The sequence below is a fragment of the Nuphar pumila genome, chromosome 3, assembly GCF_984573655.1.
Source record: "Nuphar pumila chromosome 3, dmNupPumi1.hap1.1, whole genome shotgun sequence".
NCBI lineage: Eukaryota > Viridiplantae > Streptophyta > Magnoliopsida > Nymphaeales > Nymphaeaceae > Nuphar > Nuphar pumila.
Genome location: NC_143251.1, coordinates 57,103,523 through 57,117,533, shown reverse-complemented (window position 1 = coordinate 57,117,533; position 14,011 = coordinate 57,103,523). Strand labels below are relative to the sequence as shown.

The 14,011-nt window shown below is 33.2% G+C and overlaps 1 pseudogene across 1 annotated transcript; it reads right to left on the bottom strand.

The window, feature by feature from the left end:
- Positions 1-8,785: 8,785 nt before the first annotated feature.
- On the bottom strand, positions 8,786-9,172 carry LOC149842937 (small ribosomal subunit protein eS28 pseudogene; annotated as a pseudogene). The gene has a single exon (XR_016430836.1). The product of XR_016430836.1 is annotated as a small ribosomal subunit protein eS28 pseudogene (transcript).
- Positions 9,173-14,011: the final 4,839 nt, after the last annotated feature.

Here is a 14,011-nt window from a genome sequence, read left to right as displayed (position 1 = left end):
GTGAAAATTTGGGGTGTTTATAATTACACTTGCTTGCATCATTTCAACTTGAATTGCATTCTTTAAGTTTAGTTTTGGTTTCCTACGGGCATGTTGTTGATGCCCTACAATATTAACAGATAACCTCATGGAGGATTGAAGCAAAGCGCAGGTTGCTGCGTGAGTGAAGGCTCCACTCTTACCTAGTATGATTTCTGAAGAGATCAGGCAAAAGTTGAGATAGTTAAAAACTTGTGTAAATTTTACTTTTTGTCTGAATCCTTACTTTTAAAGAAGTGTAATACTTTGGAATAAGAATATTTTTAAATTTTTTCATTTCATTCCTATTATGTTCTTGTATATGGTTTAGAACTTTAAATTTTCAATTATCTTAAATCTTGATACATTTGGTCTTTCACATTTTCTTTTTCTTATGTGAGAAGCCCTTAGAGTAATAGTCCCATTCAAGTTGTGTTTATAGATCATTCTGTACTAGATCTGATACTGAGAGGCTAATATACACTCGCGCTTGCGCTCAAGTGGGCCGTCTAGTATTTAGAACAACTGAAATGTGGCCATAGACGAACTTGATGGCATATTACTTTCGGGAACTATGTGAATTGTTTATATAAATAAAAAGTTTTAATTTTTTTCTCAAAATTTAGGGTTTGGGAAAGTTTTAAAAGATTGGATTTTTTAGGGACATTACAATAAAACTCGCTTAAGGTCAAAACATACATCTACAAATGTGTTTTGAGCTTCGTACATCAGCTTATATGAACATCTAGATATTTGCACATCAGAGTAAACAAACGTCTAAACATTCATGCAGTTGCTTAACCTTTTGATTAGATGATGTCTCATGTTAGTAATTGCAAATATCATCTAATCAAAGGTTAATCTTCTTATTGTGAATGTTCTGATGTTTGCACACTATGATATGCAAACATCATCCAATTAGAATGTTAATATCAGAGTGTGCGAATGTTCTAATGTTCGTATGTCAATTTGTGCAAACATCATCTAATCAAAGGTCAGTCAATATCAGAGTGTGCAAACTTCATGACATTCACACATCCAATCTTGATATGCGAACGTCAGCATTCAAATACAATATAAAAACTATCAATACATCCAGACATTCAAACATCCAAATATAGTATAAAATATACGTTACAAACCTTGCCCATATATTCATACACAGTATAAAAAATGTGTTACAAACTTTGTTACAAAAACTTAATCCAATATATACATCCATGCACAGTATAAAAAACATGTTATAAATATCTATCAATACATACATTCCTTTAAACATAGTTTATATATCCGCTCATTCAAACATAGTATATGCATTCACACATCCGTATTATATATATTCATACAAAGAAACAAAGTATAAACCAGCCAATTTATTCAAGGATCAGAATAACATTACAATAAAAATATATATAAATAATTATAAATTGTATAAATGTATTTATATAACATTTCATGTTTCTTAAGGATCAGATAACCAAGAAATATAGGGATTGTGATTTTTGTGGATGTTGCATATCATATACTTGTGCTCTTAGGTCATGAAGCTCCTTTATAGCAAGCTGCTCTTCCAGGGCCTTGTAGGAGCTTCTTCTTTGTTGTAAGCAATTTGTGTAGTTGACAGAATTAAACCTTTGCAATTGACAATTCTTCCTTTGCATCCACTTTACTTAAAGTTGTTATAAACTTCAGACTCCTAACCTTAATTTATTCGGCCCCCTTATATTTATAATCAAAGTATATATATATATATATATATATATGTTTCAAACTAAAAGTATAAATATCAAAGTGTATGTGGTAATCAAAGTATGTAATTTGCATTTGTAATCAAAGTATATATAATTTTGATACTAAAATTATAAATATCAAAGTGTATGAAGTAATAAAAGTATATATATGTTTAATACTAAAATTATGAATATCAAAGTGTATGAGGTAATAAAAGTAGATATGTAAGTTTGATACTAAAATTATGAATATCAAAGTACATGAGGTAATAAAAGTATACATGTTTGATACTAAACTTATGAATATCAAAGTGCATTAACTGCTAGGCAACTATTGGTTGTTGGCATCTATGTTCTCTTGATGGACAGGTACAACCGAATAGTATGTAATGTCATCATCACTATCTGATCAGTTTTATAATTCATTAAATAGTAGGGTGGGGTAATCATTCAAGCAATCCTTCAAACATGCTAGGATGCTTCTGTTTACATTGAGAGGGTAACTAGGTCATGTCTGATAATAGCCAAACTATCAGACCACTCGGCTTAATATTTGGTATTGAACTTCATTCATATTGTGCAACCAAATATTATTTTTTCCAATCCCCATAGTATGGACAACCACATCATCATCTTCATCTCTTTTGTAGGGGCACCATGTTACCTATATAATAAAGTTTCATTTATTAATAAATATATTGCATTATTTATATAATATAGAATCACTTGCTTTACATATACTTACATATGCATTGGTTAGCATGCACAACTTTGCACTTCAAGGGACCCTTCCTACTGGACGACCCTTCTATTTTTCATCCCTTTCATCTTCCTCTTCTTCTATGTTCTGTCCATTATGTGACCTACTCCACGTAGTCATATGTGAAAACCCCATGCACCAGGATATGTCTAAAGGGCCTTCAATGGATGTGTGCTCCTATATCTAAACCTGCAAGGATCAATATATAGATTAGTATATTAAGGATCACAAAATCATATTTTCATATAAATCAAATCAATGAATCAATTTTTACACCTCCAACAAAACCAGCATGTCGAAAAAGTTTTGTCTTCCCTGTTTCACTTGACTGAGAATTGCATATAAATGTGCAAGTGAAGCTACCCCCCATGCGATTTTATTGACATGATCTAGGTCTTGTATAAATTGTACATAAGATACATAGATCATTTTCCATCAGTGTTGATGAACACACATGTGCCAAAAAAATAGAGCAAGAATGCCCTCAACTCCCTCTGTAGACTATGATCGGTCTTTCCTCCCACACAAGGTATCTTCCTCTTCAGTAGTCTCACTTTGTTATTGCCATATGTTCTCCTTAACTATGACAACTTTAGCCACTCACCTTCGAATGCATCATCGGTGTCTCCCAATAAAACTTCATATCCTTCAGCATGCGTTTTCAGCCCTTGCAAGATGCAACTTTGTATCTGCTCTACTTGCAGTCCTTTTGTGCTTCAGAATCTTCACCCCAACTTCCTCTCCTTAATGCCCCTCTTTGTGAAGAGACAATTTGCAACTATATCCTCATCATCGTGGGTAGGTACGATGGATGACAAGTCGATATCCTCATCGTCATCATGTCAGCCTTTAAGTTCAGTTTATTTGTTTAATCCTTCGCACAAAAAGGAAATATTTTTGCTAACTGAGCAAGGGCGATGCGATGGTTGTTGAACTAGCCCAAACCACTGAACCACTCGACTGGCCAGTTGGCACTCAACTGCATTCAAGTTGTGCAACCAAATGTCCCTCATCGTTATGTCCATGGCTTGCACAACTACATCCTCCTCTTCTTCTATGTCTTCGAACGGGTACCACATTACCTACATAATGAAGTTTCATTTATGGTTAGTCATATATTGCATTATTGATAATAATGTAAGAAATTGTTTTTCATGCATACTTGCATGTGTCTTGGTCATCCCATAAAACTTTGTAGTGCAAAGCGCCCTTCCCATTTGAGGACCTAACCATCTTTGAACATTTTCATCTTCATTGTGTGACCTATTCCATATTGCAACACATAAAAATTTAAAAACACAGTCATGTTGCAAGGGCCTTCCAATAAATATGGGCTCTCATATCCAAACCTGTAAGGATCAATAAATGGATTAATACACATTAATACACAATATAGTACATAAAAAATGTTAAATCATATTTGAGTATAAATCAAAAGTTGAGGTATAATGAATGGACAAATATCTCCAACACTACCAACATGTAGGCGATGTTTTTTCTTTTACGTCTTACGTTGCTTAAATTTGCATATAGGTGTACAAGTGAGGTTGCTCTCCATGTGTATTCATCGACGTGTCTAGCAACAATTGTATGCTTCAATATATAACAATTTAATCAATAAATTTCAATACTCAATATAGCTATCTTACAAACATGCTTCAGACATAGACATATATGCAGCATTTTAAACATTGAACTACAATAATCAAACTAGTTATCATAAAAACATGTTTTACATACACACGCACATACACACATATACATGTATGTATATGTATATATTCAAACTAATTATCTTGAAAATAAGTTTCAAACATACATATGTATGATAATTTAATCAATGAATTACAATACTCAACATAGTTATCTTAAAAATATAGTTCAGACACATGCATATATGTAGCATTTTTAACATTGAACTGTAACAATCAAACTAGTTATCCTAAAAATATGTTTTATGCACACACATATATACGATAATTTAATAAATATAATATTCAAACTAGCTATCTTAAAAACATGTTTCAAACATATATAATAATTTAATCAATGATTGAATGTAAAATTGATAATGATTGCAAACATCTTACAAACATGTATATACAAAATAAAAAATAAAGTACTTGTCTACCAGCATCAGATCTACTTTGTTGTTTTGACCTCTTTCTCGAAGCATGCACTTGCTCCTCTAAGGGTTGATCTACCACCTTATTATCTGATCCAGCTAAAGGACCCTCACTCTTTACTTCCTGAGAACCTTTGACATAAATCTTTAACTAAGCATCTCCAACTTCTATATTGTCCACAATCATCTCAATTTCAGGTTTCACATCCTTCCCCTGTTGAGGTACTTCCTTTGTCCTTGTATAGGTTTCTTTCCCTTTATTCTCCACATTCTTCCTTTTTATCTCACCATTGCCACTAGAAGTAGCCGCATCTCCAATTTCTTCTAGTCGGGCATTGAGGTTAGCAATAGCCTCAGACTGAGTCAATGACTTGAACTTCTTCACCATCGATTATACACATGAGTTCTCCTGCCCCCCCCCCCCCCCCCCCCCCGTCCTTAGATGCTTTTGGGATAGGAGACATGAATGTGACCACAAACTCTTCAACCTTTTTTTTAGCTTTAGCCCTAGATTAAAGCCATACTAAGTGTTAGTTGTTGCTTGTTTGAGCACAAATTTTTTTGTCTCAGCTTACTGAGGCTGCATTTTTTGTGAAAAAATATCTGACACAAGCTTTTGTCCACAGAGCAGAGTCTTTCTCTACTCACTTGTCAAGCTTACTATGTACTACATTGTATGAAGTATATTTTTTTTTTGGGTTTTCCTGTTGTGTTCCAAATATAGCACATGGTGTGGGTGGGGTGGCCTTCGAGACAATCTTCAATCATCATTTTATAATAAACAAGTTCAGAATTTCCTACAATAATAAAATGAGGAATAAAGGTAAACAAGTGGGCAACGAATATAAAGAATAGGCTTGAAAAAGCATTACAAAAAACTAACAGAATATGCTATTGAAAATACAAAAAAAAACTTGCAAGTGTTTTCTACTTATTTTTATAATACAAGATATGCAAAAGATAAACAACCAAATTCAATGATAGAAGCATACCAATCGTTAAGGAAATAAAATGACCAACGGACACTCACTAGCAAATGATTTAAAAAAAGAAAAAGAAAAAGAAAAAGAAAAAGAAATAGAAATAGAAATAGAATAGGCTATTGAACATGAAAAGATAACATGAAAACCATGCAATTCTTCTATAAAATAACTGACTCATGCTAATGTTTTAAAAAAATAAATAATTTATATCATTTAAAAAAATAACTAATTTAGCCGTTAAAGATGTGCTTACCAAAAAACTCATTGTCGATAATTCTCAAAAAGTCATAGATAATCTTGGATTTACATGCTTTTTATTTGTGTTAAGTTTTGACTTTTTGGGCGAAAGCTATGTTAATACGGTTTGAGATTGAAATTTGTGTTTAAAAACTTGTTAGTGCTAAATCTTGGGTTGAAATATGCATATGTGCTAGTTTGAGTGACTTAAGCTCATATTCATCTTATGATTGCTTAAATTTATGTTAAGCTTAGGATTTTTATGAATCGTATATAGTGTGCTTTTTTGTTTTAACTCTTAGCATGATGGAATGAAGTTGGATGAGGTAAAACCACTGTTAGGTAGAGTTTTATAGCTCAAAATGAGGTTTTAGTAGAGCTCCTTGATTCTTCAAAGTGTAGAAGTTGACCCATGCTGAACAAGAGTCAACCCCTGCTGTTTTCCAAAAGGATAACTAGATATGAGGGTCGACCCCTACTTTTGAATGTTGACTCCTCTCTCTATATATAGGATCGACCTATGTTTTTAAAATGAAGAGCTGACTCTTATTTCTCCAGAGTCGACTCATTTTAAAAGAGTTGACCCTTGTTTAGAGGAGTTGACTCTTTATTTTAGAAGAGTTGACTCCTTTTAGAATGAGTTGACCCATGTTTTCTTTTGAGCAGACATTTTTCAGAAGAGTCAACCCTGGCATACTGAGAGTCGACTATCTCTTGAAGAGTCGACTCCTTTTAAAATGAGAGTTGACCCATGTTTTCTTTTGAGCTAACACTTTTCAGATGAGTCGATCCTGGAAGACTTAGAGTTGACCTCCTACAGTGGGAGAGTCAACTCACTCTATAGAGAGTTGACCCCTTTTACTATGAGTCGACTCTCGAGTGTGATATATGCTCTGTTTGGCATGTGAGTCAACTCCTATGCTCAGAAGAGTCGACTTCTGTGCATCAAAATGTGGCAAAAAATAGTCGTCAATTTTTTTTTCATAGAAAAGAACGTTGGAGACCACAAAAAACCTAGTTTATATGAAAATAACCCTAAAATGTGAACCATCGCTTTTATATTTACGATCGTTGCATTTATGCTCGTACGAATATTCACAAAAACTAGAAAAAATCACAATCAAAGTCAATTATCAAATTTGTGAATGTTTGAGAACTTTGTAAATGATTCAAAACTTCCACATATATAACGTAAATCTGCAACGACAAAATGGAAAGGTCGAGGACATTCCCAAAAATTATATGTGAATGCCACCATAAATTTATGAACCTCCATGAGGATCATTTACTTAAGAAGATTCGCAAGGTAGCTCGTGAATGTCGTAATATATATGCGAAGGTAGTACCTTATTTGCGAAGATTGACTAGAGTACAAAGGTCAAGGACATTCGCAAACATTAATATGTGAATGTCATCATATATTTGCGAACTTTCTTGAAAATCAGTTACTTAAAGGAGATTCGCACAACAACTCACGAATGTCGTTTATATATGTGAATTTCGTACAGTATTTGCAAAGGTACATAGATTTCAGTTATAGAAGGTTCGTAAATATGATTATGAAATCTTTGTGAAGTCCACAAAATCGCCGTATGAATGCATTTTTTTAGTGAGATTGCAAGATCGAAACAATGTATCTATATATCGCACAAACCTCAAGAGGTTTGCTCATGCCAAAGGTAAAAAATATCCTAAAAATTTGAGCATTTGTAAATTTGGAAGAGCGGATTTCAAAAATTGTAAGGCATTTAAGGAGACATGTCATTTTCCCAATACAATATGATTACTTTTCATAAGAAATACTTAAAATGGAAAATGAAAACTTACCTAATAGAAAACCTCTCAAGCCTACCCAATAAGAAACATTTAACAGATTTTCAGTGTTTTTTCAAAAATCTGACCTTAGAGATGTGATCTGCAGTTGTTTTTATAGGAATCAGTTCCTGAGCATTTGAGTCTGATGCATGGAAATGTTTTCATAAAGTTTCAAAAATCAACAACCTACAATTTAATAATTTTTTTAGGCTTCAAATACCATCTTTTTCATCGAAAATGCATGATCCAAGTGTCAATTTCTAGTAAATCAATCATGTTGAACACATCTGTAAGGACAGAATTTCAAAAGAACACCTAAAATCCAATAAATATTTCTTATTGGGTAGGTTTTCATTTTCTATTTAAAATATATCAATTATTCCATTGTTTGCAAACCATAAACCAATCCTATGATATAACATTTATTTAAAATATATTAATTACATCTTAATGAGTCTAGAGAAGCTCACCCAAGCCAAGAACCTTTGTTATTGATTGGCTTGGCGAATTCAAACTACGAACCAAGCACAAGCAGCCACTCCATAAGTGGTTCGTCTCATTTCCCAGACCTAGGCCAATCCCTCCAGGTCTACTGCAAACCCCTGTGCCTGATTATAAAAGTACTAGGGCCACACAAAACACAAAAAATTGCTAAGCGTGTAGCAATTTTGTGTAAAACACATACATAAAAACGCTATGCGAGAAACGATTTTGCAACACAGAAAATCACGTGCAGTGATTTTCTGTGCTTTTTGTGGCCTGAGTACTTTATACCCGATGACTGGATCTGCTGCGGTTTTTGCTCCGGCTTTTATTGGACCCAAATACTAGGAATGACCCATAACCCACCTGTTTGGCCCACTAAGTTAACAATCAGGATGCGGTAGGTCAAAACACAACCCAGAATTGTTTTAGAATAATAAAACTTTTGGGCGACTTAAACCACAAAATCAGAGACTGATGCAGAGCAAATTGTGAATTCAGGCCAAAATCATTACGGGGACCAAAATAGAAATGGTGATGGTGATCAAGACAATCAGATACTACGATAATAAAAGAGGTGCAAACCACACACACACACAAACCCCATAACGGGTATCCAACTAATATCATCGGTGCTGCAAAAGCAAGATCACATCAAAACTTAATCCAGTACTAAAACACAAATCGGCAACGTACCCACAACGGGTTCTACAGCAGTGGCAAAGAACACCCTAGAAGCAATTGCAAACTCAAAAAGTATAAGCAGTACAAACCACCACTCCCTAGAAACATATCCAAAACCTTCACTAAGATTAAGATACCATCAGCGCAACCTCTTTGCTTCACGTTCAGACTCTAGCAGAGTAAGGATGTCACCTTCTCTGACAGGCCCTTTCGCATTCATCATGATGAGCCGATTTTGATCATCCAGAAACTTGACTCTTGCCTGAGTCACCTGACCTTTCGACCCTGTTCTTCCCATCACTTTGACGACAACTGCAAGCTTCACTTGAGAATCCATCTTGTATACACAAAAAAAAAGTATTTGGCAGTAATAATATAAAGACTTCAAGAAAATGCCACAAGACAACACATAATTGAAAGTTATTCAAAACTATTTCAAGAATCCAGCTCACACTTGTCTCTTATAAATCATATATTTATAAGTTACCAGCACCCTACAATTAAGAAAAGTACAATGGGGTAGAATATTGCTCAAACACGAAATTATCCACTTGACTCAAGGCATTGCACAGCAAGGCCTCAAGGACACTTTTTTGGGCACCAACACTATGAAGACCAATGTCACTGATAATAACTTTTAACCTTCTTTTATTGCAAATCTGCCTCACTGTACTGCAACTTCAAGTTGAGCAAAAGCGCATCAAAATGCCCAAGATTGAGCCCCATCCTTTTATTACAAAGCCAGTGCTTTGCAGTTAAAAGCAACAAATAAATTTATTAATTTCATCTTTTTAATGTGCTTTGACTATAATTAATTTATCTGGGTTGAAACATCTAAAGCCTATGGCCGTACAAGTGGTACCGAGAGCACCTTTGATATGTGCATTTATGCTTGGCAACATCAATACTCCCCCTCCAGTGTTTTTTGGATACACTGGTTGAGAATTTTCTTTCATGAGAATTCTCAACAGGCTCATAGTTTCCTTATTTGGGTAAGTGAATAAAGGAAATTGTAAAATTACAATATCTATATTTTCATCAAAACCACACCAACCTTTCTAAAAGAATTCTTTTACCACTTCTTAAGTGATAATTTGAATTCTCAGCAGATTTGGTGTTTACTGATCATCTCAGTTCTATATTCTCTATTTTCTAGGAGTTCTAACAGTGCATTTGGGGTTTGACTGGAGAATTTAGGTGGTAAATAGGAATCTTATTAAATTAGAGTTTTGAGAAACAGAAATAATGGAACCCATGCATAATTAGTGAGCCCCATAATTTGAAAGAATCTAAATTACCACCTAGAGAGATGATAAAGAGAGTTCCCTTGAAAAATCCCGGTGTTGTCCATGTTCTTCAGAGAGTGAAGAAGACTTCACAATTTTCTTTCTGGCTTTACCCAAACAAAAATGTTGCAGGATTGGCAAGAATTAACATCAATGAGAACTTTCATCCATGCAAAGGGACCCCAAATGCAACTGGTATTCTTTTACAAGAAAAAAGTAATAATAACTAACTCAACACCATTACTTGTCACAGTTAAACCATTAATTTGACTGTCCACTATTCTCTCTTTTCAGCTGGTGCATCAGTGTTATTCATCAACATGGTTGTTAGACATGGTTTATGTATTATTGGTTATCAATACTTCCCTATACAAAATCTAATGGATCAAAAACCATAATATGATTCTTTCTTAACTATTTTCAACAATATTATTTGGTGTTTCTTAACGCATTTATCCACTACTAAACCCTATTCAATTTTTACAATTTTATATCTTTTAATGATACCTTTTAAAACACCACCACCAATCTAAGCTGACCATGTTAAGTTGCAAGGCCGACAAACAGCTCATGTCAACTGCCAATGTACCCATAGTTATGTAATGGCACAATTTTGCATGTGTTCAAACATTGCACAAAATCAAATCATTAAATCAAGCCATGAATGAGTACTTATCTTTCGGGGTCAAGTCTTAGCCCAACAATCAAGTTGGCAACTCAGACAAGTTGAATCTGACTATGATAAGTAGGATTTCTCATAGAAATATATTAAGCAAGTGGTGCATAAGCTGTAGACCAATGCTCAATCACTTCTAGTACAGACATGCTATATTAAGCAAGTAGACCAATGCTCAATCATTTCTAGTACAAATAGGCTATATTAAGCAAGCGGTGTGTTCTGCTCTATGTTCAATAAGATAAATGAGTCCCTAAGAAAAACACAAAAGCTAATTTTATAGCAGTGCATGATACAAGACTCAAGTTTATCTTCATTTCCTAGATAAATGGGAGCATAAAAAACAAAAAAGTTTTATGTCCATAATGCAAGGCAAAGTAGTAAAAAGATAGTTTCAATGTTCATATTAACATACAACTTATCATCAATGTGTAACCTAAAAATGATCAATAAGCTTAAACACCAACACTAACATTATCCTAACCAGTATCCTTCAACAAGTGATGTTTTCAATTAAATTTCTTCAAGTTGAATATTTTAGGAGATCAAAGCCTACAGAATGACTATTCCTTATCTCAAATTCAACATACACATTTACTTGGTCATAGTAAATAATATCACCAAGGGATGTTGATATACTAAACTACCACAAGTAGATGGCATCCTAGCATAGACTCCACAGTACACCACTCAACATAATGGAACAGAAAGCATAATAAATTAAAGCACTTCAATCAAGCACATAGATTTGCTTGAACCCATTAACAGTTTTCCAGAGACAATGAACTTGGATGAAGCTGGTGTGTTGAACGTGATTGATATTGAATGCCATGCAATGTTGCAATTATCGTCTCAGAACCCATATCAGAAGGGTTGGCAATACGAGTGTATTGTATCGTACCGTATCATATCGTAAGATACGGAAAAATCACATTTTAAAAGTAAAAAAAAACACAAAACAATCAGAAATTTTTTTATAAAAGAACATAGAATAAAATAGAACAAAAAAGGAAATCAAATTTAAGCATTATGAACAATTAAGCATACACATGAACTACTATAACATGTGAAACGATATTGTAACAAACTAACAACTAACAAAACAAAAGGTTTACTATTAAAGAGTAATATTAGAAAGCAAACAAAAGAAAAAAAGTTTTGAATAAACAAATTATAACAATAGCATAATACAATAACTAAAAAAATTAAAAATATGACCACAAAGATAATTGAAATGCATTTCAGTAGTCAAACTACAATATAAGTAAACATAATTAGGAAAATTGAGGATGAATAATTATGTAACAATTATTAAATATAAAAGCTATAGTTATGATGTTATAACAATGTATCCATTACATATACCAAAAGAATAAAGTGAAGAAAAAAAGTAATGTCATTTGCAAGTAGTAAGCATTAAAAAAGAGAAGTTTCATAATGTCCTCATTAATTAGTTTCATTAATTACAATAAACACAAGAGTTGAATAATGTGTGCTCTTCCATAATAATATTTCTCTTCTTTCATTTCTTTCTTGTCTTCACTAATCACAATAAATTAAGAAGAATCTTTTATTTTATTTTGTTCACATAACTTATGAAATAAGTGAATAGGACCCTAATAAAATCATATTTATGTAAAAAGTTGTCACTAAAAGTGAAAAAGGATAAAAATAAATTGTTTGAAAATTTTCAACACAAAAAAGTGAAAACGTTGGGGCATGTATCAGACCGATATGCTTCATTTTCCAATTTAGGAGGGTATATTGTATCTCATGGGTCAAAGATACTGTGATACATCATATCATATCATATCATACGATACAATACTGATAACACTGATGCCATGTCTCATCTCAAAGACGTTCAACCACAAGTTAAGTTGTTTTTCTCTTTTCAAAATGACCCGAAATAGTAACCCATTGAAACTTTGGGTGCAACACCCCATACCTATGATGAAGCATCTTTAACATGACCTGCCCACTTTTGTCTAACACCTAAATAATGATCTAGCATAGTTTGTGTAAAAAAAGTGAAATATCATTGCTGAAAAAGGTACTTTCTTATAAGATTTTATGATAAATTATTATAATTCTTCCCACACAACAATCAAGACTGCTTTTTAACCACATATTGATACAATGCCAAGCCTAACGAGATATAACAAAACGAAACTGATAAATGTGAATGGCCATTGTTAATCATCTGACTACTGTGTGGGGAGGAAACAAGCATGCCTTGAAAATGTCTCACAATGGCATTGTTCAAATAATAGAAATGTATTGCATGTTATCCATCCTACAAAATGGGTGCATTTCTTCCATTTGATAAGCACTTGCATACACCCCTCATTCTTCAAAATCAATTTGTTGAACTGGATGACCTAAACAACAATTCAAATAAATCACAAGATTTTATCAGTATTCCATTTAAAATAACATTTTCTACAATTTTGTCAAATGCAAAAGAGAAATTTTCAAATTAAAGGATGCAGTGGATGCACAGCTTGTCCAGGAAGATTGATGTCTACAGGAGATCAACCTAACACAAATAGTCATTTCAGACATTCTTTCAAAATTTTGAATTCAAAAAAGCAATTAGCTCCCTATTAGGAACTCTAGATTCATTTGTAGCATCTCAGTTCCATTGTTAATAGCAGTCCAAATTATTTAAGCATGACTCTCTTTGTAACAAATGTATCCTACACTCAGCTTTCTTCACAACATGTATAATTTTTATTGCCAAAGAAAATTCTAACCACTCTTTGCCCCAAAACAAAAATCACTATTGCATTCCAATCAGGGCGTTATCCCAAATAAACATAGTCTTTAAGATGTCGTCCCAACTGCAGTATAACACAAATTCACTAGTGAGACTCAAAACCTTTTAAAGTATCTATTCTACCAATCAAAGATTCAGTATTAATTTAACTGCAATAGTTCATACTCAGTGGTGTTCCAATCGTACCTTCACCAATCTCCATTAAGGCATTGTAATTCTTATGAATACGCTAATTTTTTTTCTTAAAACGTATTATCCAGCAAACAGATGGACTCACAACGATTATCAAGCACCTCGATTTAATTGTGCGTAACAAAAATCTGAAACAAGTTCCGAAAACAAACTCCTTGAACTACTCAAAAGAAGAAAAAAAACTACCTATTAGCATATTCCAACCAATATCCAGAAAAGGCTAAAACCCTAAATGGCAAAAAA